This window comes from Hyaena hyaena, unplaced genomic scaffold (genome assembly GCF_003009895.1).
Source record: "Hyaena hyaena isolate Hyena2069 unplaced genomic scaffold, ASM300989v1 scaffold_565, whole genome shotgun sequence".
Taxonomy (NCBI): domain Eukaryota; kingdom Metazoa; phylum Chordata; class Mammalia; order Carnivora; family Hyaenidae; genus Hyaena; species Hyaena hyaena.
The window spans coordinates 971,368-980,048 of NW_024081196.1; the positions used below are offsets into that span (position 1 = coordinate 971,368).

Genomic DNA, 8,681 nt, shown 5'->3' on the forward strand with positions numbered 1-8,681 from the left:
TTTTCTTTTTAAAAATTGTTTTAACTTGATTTATTTATTTTGAAAGTGAGACAGTGAGCAGGGGAGGGGCAGAGGCAGAAGGAGAGAGAGAATCCCAAACAGGCTCTGCACTGTCAGCATGGAGCGCAATGAGGGGCTCAAACTCATGGACCGTGAGATCATGACCTGAGCCAAAACCAAGGGTTGGACATTTAGCCTACTGAGCCACCCAGGTACCCCATAAACTTTAAATTTTCTAGTGGTCACATTTTAAAAAGTAAAAAATCAATGATGTTAATTTTGATTTAAACAAATACATCTAAAACATTTTTATTTCAACATACAATCAATATAAAAATAAGGTATGTTATATTGTACTACATCTTTGAAATTTAGTGTGTTTTATACTTAGAGTGTAAATTTCAATTCAGATACTAATTTTTCAATATTTAAAGAGAGATATAGTCCAGGGGTACTAGGTGGCTCTGTTGGTTGAGTGTCCCACTTCAGCTCAGGTCATTATCTCACACTTGTGAGTTCAAGCCCCTCATTGAGCCTACTTTGGATTTTGTGTCCCCGTCTCTCTCTGCCCCTCTCCTGCTTGCACTATGTGTCTCTCTCCAAAAGAAATAAGTATTAAAAAGAAAACTTTAAAAAAAAAATATATATATATATATATATAATATATGGTCCGATCAAAACAATACATGCATGGGGCTCCTGGGTGGCTCAGTTAGTTAAGCTTGACTCTTGATTGCAGCTCAGGTCATGATCTCATGGTTTTTGGGTTCAGGCCATGTTGGACTTCATGTTGTCAGACCTTGCCTGGGATCCTCTCTCTCTTTAAAAACAAACAAACAAACAAAACTTTTAAAGTTAAAGAAATAAACTAAAAAAAAGAATAACATCAGATTTTCTATTGTTCTACATAGGTTCTGCAGCATGTGCCTTCAGAAATGTTCTTCTGGTTGGCTAGATATTGCTTGATTCTAATACCTGCTCATCTGACCATGCCTGGCTTCAGCATGTCCTTGGATGTAGCATTCTAATACCCATCTATAGGGGAATATCTGTCTTTGTTCCCCTGCACAACATCTGTTCCTTTTATTCTGGTGTCAGGATCTCCTTTTCCATGGGGGAATTCATTCTACATGGGCTGGATGTGACATCTTCTTCCTAACCATAGTTAAGCCCTTGTTGTAGAGACAGTGTTGCACCTTCTTACCTTTTTCTGGGCACATAGCTAGACTACATTTCCCTGCCCCTCCTGCCCTTAAGAGTGGCCATATGACTAAAGTTGTACCAATGGACTTTGGCCAAAGTGAGGCATACAAATTCTGAACCAAGACAGGAGCATGCTTCTTCCACACTCTCATTCCCCTTCCCAGAAGCTAGAACATGGATGTGCTGACCATGCAGACTTTTGGGGGCTGGTGGAGAAGCAGAATAGAAGAAACTAGATTCCTTAATGACTCCATGGAACAGAATCCCAGTGATGAAGAATATCACCTCAGTCTGAAACATGAGAGAGAAGTATACCTCTATAGTCTTGAAGGAGCTAACTTATTTCTGAACCTTTGCTATTACGTGTAACATATGGAAGTGTAACATTACTCTAGGAAATATAATGCAGAACTCAGTTTTAGTCAGAAAAGCACCCTGCTTTTGATGGCCCAGATGAGTGTTTTAGCAGCTTGCATGAAACACAACCCAGATCAGTCAAAGTCTTTCTTTGGATGTTTACGTCAAAGCTAGCTGGATTTTTTCTATATATAGTAATAGTTAATTTGTAGGATGTGTATCAGTTACCATCTTTTCTACCACTAGGAGAAAGCCTGCTTGAGAAGTAAGTCAATTCTTCTCAAGAAACAATATCAAGAAAGGATGAGAAATACAACCTCCAGATCCAGCTAGGCTTCAACTAGGATCACCATTGGACTTGCCAATTGTATGAAATAATGTTACCATTTTTGTTTAATGTAGCTTGAACTAAGTTGGTTAGTGTTACTTACAATGAGTCCTGATGAGTAAACTACTGGTTTCTGTCTCATTCTAACACTCTCCCTTCCCATTAGACCTTTTCTCTTATTTAAACCTTACATGCCCATACTTGCTTGCCACAGAAAAACAAGGCAGATTTTACTTACCCTGCAAAGGAGATCAGGAAGCCAATTGCTCTTTGGGAAAGGCAGGGGGGTAAAATAAAGTTAGAACATTCTGTTATGAGAGTTCTATGTGTGCTGGAGGATGAGTCAGAGAATATTTACCTCATTGACTAGGAAAGTTCATCTTCTTTTCAGCCATATGCATTTTCCTTCTCCCTCTGGATATAGGAGCAATCCTGAGACATAGCAGGGGGTGGTTCCTGGAGCAAAGGAGACATGGCTACTTCCTAGATGAACAAGGATCCATTCAGATTAGAAAGACATTTTCTAGTCAGTGAAGCACAACCATCATGAATGTATGGAATGAGAAATTTGTTACAGGATTTAGACCCTGCACAATTGAGGGAGAAGCTGAGGAAGCAAAGGTCCAGAAAGAGGAACTGGAAATCAGATGGAGAGGCATTAATCAGTCTTCTTGGATCACGTGACCCAAGGGTCAGACTCCAGACTTGCTGTAGCAGCAGCTCCAGAGCAGAGTAAAATGGGGGTGGGGGTATGGAGTGGGAGAGGTGGGGGTGAAGTGGGAGAAGTGGGAGTGGGGTTTGGAGTCATGGCAAGACCAAAATAGATGTTTAGAAGGTTTCTTCCTCTCTTTGCGTTGTAGTTGAAAGGAGTGCACCCAAAACTATAACCAAAGGAGGCATTATGCTTCCAGAAAAATCTCAAGGAAAAGTCTTACAAGCAACAGTAGAAGCAGTTGGATAAGGCTCCAAAGCAAAGCGTGGAGAGATTCAACCAGTTGACATGAAAGTTGGAGATATGGTTCTTCTCCCAGAATATGGAGTCACCAAAGTAGTTTTAGATGACATGGATTATTTCTGGTTTAGAGGTGGTGACATTCTCGGAAAGTATGTAGATGTGTTGAATAATGATTCAATACATCACTATTGAAATGGCATTTAGGGAAGCTGCCCATTCCAGTCAAGTGTGAAATCTTTAATTATGTAAATAACTTTCATATCTCTTTTATAATACACTCATGGTATCCAAACTAATGATATCCCATGTCTCTAAAATTTACTTTTGATGTACTGATATAAATATTACCAAATAAAAACACATAGATGAGTGGTTAATCTTTAAAAAATAAAATCAGTCTTCTTGGGGTCCCTAGGTGGCTTAGTTGGTTAAGCATCCAACTTCAGCCCAGATCATGATCTCATGGTTTGTGAGTTCCAGCCCCATGTCAGGCTCTGTGCTGACAGTTCAGAGCCTGGAGCCTGCTTTGGATTCTGTGTCTCCCTCTCTCTCTGCCCCTCCCCTGCTTGCACTCTGTCTCTCTCAAATAAATATTTTTTAAAAGTTTTAAAATATTAAAAAAGCTGTCTTCTTAAAGCATTGCTACAAGTGGACAAGATAGAAGATGCAGAGAAGTTAAGAGAAGTCAAGAACATTCAGTCCCTGAAGTGAAAACACAAAGGGGAAGTCCATGGGGAAGTCTATGGGAAGTTATTGACTCTCCGTAGCTATGGCTTCTGTGGATCTGTATCGAGGTTTCTGGTGGTAGGCATGGGCCTCTGTTAGGAAGCAGTGGCAGTAGTTGGGAAAAAGAGTTAGAAGGGGCCAGAGGAGAGTGAAGGAAAACTGGAAATTTTGGGGAACCTCTGCATTGGTTTTTCATTCTATCTGACTGCAAAGACCTTTGGAGAGTACTAGCCACTATTGCACTTCTGTTTCCAGAATCCCGAATTAATCACTGCTAACCTAGAAACCTACAGTGCAAGAAATTCAGGAAAATAGGGTTTCCAGCTTGACCAGACTGACTTTAGGGGAATCCAGGACAAGGTCCAGCTCTGTGGTGATACCAAGGTAAGCCGTTAACCATCCATTAAAAGGCAGCACTTGGCAGTAAAGTACAAGGTATAGTTAGCACAACTCACCCTTTGGGAAGCAATCTAGGCTTTTACATCAGGTTAGTGCTTTCCTTGTGTCTTCTTTGAGTCTTTAAGTAGATCTTCTCATTTCTCACCACAAAGGAGATCCTGACCCTACCTGTCACCTTATTTCTTCCTTGCCATTAGATTGTTAAGACTTAGCATCTGGTTGGGGCGCCTGGGTGGCTTAGTCGGTTAAGCGTCCGACTTTCGCTTAGGTCATGATCTCGCGGTTCGTGGGTTCGAGCCCAGCGTCAGGCTATGTGCTGACTGCCAGCTCAGAGCCTGGAGCCTGTTTCAGTCTGTGTCTCCCTCTCTCTCTGACCCTCCCCTGCTCACGCTGTCTCTCTCTCTCTCTCCCAGAAATAAATAAAACATTTAAAAAAAAAAAAAAGACTTAGCATCTGGTTGCCTCTTCTTTCCACCAAGTTATTCAGCAGTAATAATTGGCCAAGCACTAATTTACTTCTGTTGTTTCTAACTATTTCTTCTGGAAATAGGATGCCCAAGACTCTTGCAAGGCCAGATTCCCAGCTAAGGCTAAGCTCTTCCTTAGCCATAAATGGCTCTTTCACCTCAACTGGGGAGTCAAGTCTTCCTTCATACTTACCAAAGCATGGTGAAGTACACCAACTGTTCTAACATTGAAACCCTGGTATTATTAGTGATTTTTTTCTGTAGGTTGCAGACTTCCTCTCAACTCAATGAAGGGATTTTCTTTCTTTCTTTCTTCTTCTTTTTTTTTTTAAGAGGTGAGAGAGAGCAAGAGAGGGCAAAGAGAGAGAATCTTATGCAGACTCCCTGCCCAGTGCAGAATCTGACACAGTTCTCAATCTCATGACCAGTAGATATGACCTGAGCTGAAATCAAGAGTCAGACACTTAACTGACTGAGCCACCCAGGCATCCCTCAATGAAAGGATTTTCTATGCTTGAGTATGAACTAAGTAGATTGATATGAAGAATATATAGTCAAAGAAACATGGATTTGGTGTCAACAGACTAGATTTTGTATATGTAATGTGGTAGTTAGGTAAACACAGACAAAATGCTTGGAATAATACTGAATCTGGGCCTAGACCCAACCTTTAGATTAGGATACAAAAGAGAATTTATGGGTAGGATTAGCCTTCCGATGGCAGAGGTTCAACTAGGAAGGCAAGGAATGCCATCTTGCTATCCTACCAAGTAATTTGAGCCTTTTCCACACACATTTTATTGAAACTAGACAAAAGGCTGGATTTGAATCATAATTCTAACTTCAGTTAGCATTGTGATTGGGTATATCATTTAATCTCTCTGAATCTAATTTTCGTCATCTAGAAAATGGAATGAATCATTCCTACCTCTCAGGGTTGTTATAAACATCCAGTGTTAGAACTAAAGCATCTAAAGTGCCAGGCACACAGTAGCTTGTGATCAATAAATTAAAGTCTTTATTCCACTATCAAATTCTGGGTCTTCATGTTTAGGTTGGCAATGACTGAAACTTCATTGCTAAATTTAAGCAGACTTCAAAGAGCCACAGGAAGAGGAAGCTGTCGACTATTCGTTCCAGCAGGTCTTTTGATATTGTAAGTTTGTTTTTGTTGAATGTTCAGAGTTTGGACTAGAATGAACTGACCTGCTGGAACAAATCCAGGAGGGGCTCAAAGCTCCATTTTGATATCAACACTCAGGACCTCACCTGACCTAGTAAGCTGACGTCTAAGGGTTGAAGGTGGTTGAATCTTGGATCTGGGGCTCTCTCATCAATGAATCTCAACCATAATCATAGTTATTTCTCTCCACACTTAGCACAGTGAAGCAGATGAGTCCCTGAGGAGTTAAGGACACTGAAGTATCACCCCCAGAGCACTACCTCTGGACTCCTTACTAGGAAACGGTTTAAACCACTGTTTTCTGAACCTCTACTACTAGCAGGTACACACCAATCTCACATACAAGATACATACTTCTGGGGTCCTGCTCTTCATTCTCTTCTGGAGATGAATTCTACCATGTGGGAGAAATGCAAATGAGGTAACATTTGGATCCGGAAGACTTAGAAGGAACCAGATCTCTGCCCTATATCTATGGGATATAGATGGAACTTTAATCCATCTGTGCACTAAGTGCAAAAATCACCCAATGTCAGATTGAATTGACCTCTGACTTCAGTGCCACAAATATAAACAGAATTCTGAATTCGGTTCAGAGAAACCCAGCTAGTTTTGGGCTTCACCTAACACTTGCAGGCATTTGACAATCTCTGTAAAGTATTGATAGCGGTATAGCTTTTACTCATGTCTTATTACTTCTTGATCTCATTGTCTTTGAATCTTAATGTTAACTTTTCTGACTCATATTCAATGAATATTTATTCCTCTGGACTTGGTACGTTCATGTTTCCTTTATGTATTTTGTAACCATCCTGGGCAGTATAGGTCATAATTATTTTAATAGCTAATATATGTATATACATATATAAAAATTATGTGTCAGACACATAGTGCTAAGCATTTTATTAATTCATTTAATTATATATCACAGTTTGAGGTAGTCCTTATTAATATTATCATCATCTACCTTTTACAGGTAAGGAAATTCAAGTGTGGAATTAGATTATCCAAGGTCACACAAGCAATGAGCAGTAGCACTCAGATTCAGAACCAGGCAGTATGGCTCCACAGTTCATGCTCTAACCACTAGTCTACATTGTCTGCAATTTTAAAATAAAGCCAATACTCAGGAAGTAAGTGAATTGCCAAGGGACCCACCGCTGTTAATGAGTGGAACTACTATTCTAACTCAGGTTTTTGGATTCTAAGCTTCGTATCCTATCTATTCCATGCTGCTTTCATCAGCTATCATGTGTGTGACTTTAGGCAAGCTGCTTGATTTTGTCAAGCCTCATTTTCCACCTATAAAATGGAGATAACACTGATTTCACAAAGGTGTTCTTGGATTAAATACAATTAATTACATAAAATATTTAACTCACTCTCTGACATATAAGTAAATGCTTAATAAATACTAACTTGCCAGCTAATTGATGGATTCCCAAGAAAACCTCTTTATTCTCAATGCTTGGTAAGTATTAAGAACATGTTAACTCGAGCATGTCACCTAAGAACATGTTAACTATGGAAAGCACGATGTATATAAAAAATTGATGGTTTGACATAATTTCTCTTCTCTAAACCTTGATAGTTGCATTTAGATTTGCTTTAGAACTAGATGGTTGTTGTGTCATGGAGATACTTCTTGTCAAGGACAAAGAATTATTGTGTAAGCCTTTAAAAACCCACTCCAATGAAGGTTCTTTGAAAAAAATTTAGATACTTGTGATCTGTGTCTATATACTCTCTTAAAATAGCATTCTTTTATTTCCATATCAAAATTTTAAGGTGAGTTAAGCCTGGAACACTAAGAAACAATGTTTGTTGACCTGATAACCTATTTTCCTATTGTCTTTTGAAGCTTCCGTTGACAGAATCAATGGAAATTATCAGGTTAAGTATAAGTCTCTTTGTTCCTCCAAACAAAATTATGATGTACTTGTCAGATCTCAAGAATATGATGGAACATGGTTTAAAAATGTAGATATGTAGATAATTGTACTACAGAAAGTAAAAGGTCTTAGAGAATAAAAAGTTGAAGGCCAAGAATATTTTAAACTCAAAATAGATAGAACTATTTTTATAATGTGGGTGGAGGCTGGAAACAGATCAGTAGAACAAGAATATTAATGGCTTTTTCAGCATGGTGTCCATTTCAAAGTATATTTGGAGCTATATGTAATATTCTTTGCATTCATAGACCCACTCCTGTCTGAGTCCACTGCCATCATTCCAGCCCACCAACTCTTACCTACATGGTAATACTAGGCTTTCAATCCTTAGCATTCGTGTCATATTATGCTCCAACTAAACATATTAATTGATTATTCATTGCCCTCAAGATGAAATCGAAACTGGTTAGTTTGACATCAAGTGCACCATTATACAAGATAATATAAATTGATTCATGAATTTGTTCGTTCAATATAAGTTGACATTTTGCTGGCCCGTTCCCTGTGCTAAACTTGGGGCATGCAGATGGAGATCATGGTCTCATGATCAAAGCAAAGTGTTTTCACCTTGTAGAGGGGAGGACAGACAAAAATAACATCATTCATCATGCTATGTGGTAGTGGTATAATAGAAGTAAGCCAAGGATACTGTGGAAGTTCAGAGGAAAGGTACCAACATTTCCAACTTACCTCCCACTGTTTCCTTATTCAAACTGCATGCTAAATTGATCTATTTGCAATTCTCCTAAATAGCACGCACATGCCCATCTCTCTGACTTTGATGGTATTGTGTTTTTTCATGCTCAGTTTCTTCATTTTCTGTTTATCCATTGAACCAATACAGACTGATATTGTACTGCATGCTTCAGTATGTGGGCTATATGCCACAGATCAGTGACTGAGACAGGCACAGCCTTACCCTCTAGAAGCTGACAAAGTCACTTTTCCCATCCCCTTCTGCTCCCTCTAAAACTCCCCTTCCTTGACCACTCGGCCAAGTCTTCTTCTTGAGTCTTCTTCTTGGGATCCAGTAAACTTCTTGTCTTTCACATGTCAAATCTTATACAGTTATCTGGGATTAGTTAGTATTTAGTGGTGAATTTATCCATAG

General features: G+C 39.2%; 1 pseudogene; it reads left to right on the forward strand.

Annotated features, from left to right (window-relative positions):
- The first annotated feature begins 2,712 nt into the window (after positions 1-2,712).
- On the forward strand, positions 2,713-3,035 carry LOC120248053 (annotated as a pseudogene).
- Positions 3,036-8,681: the final 5,646 nt, after the last annotated feature.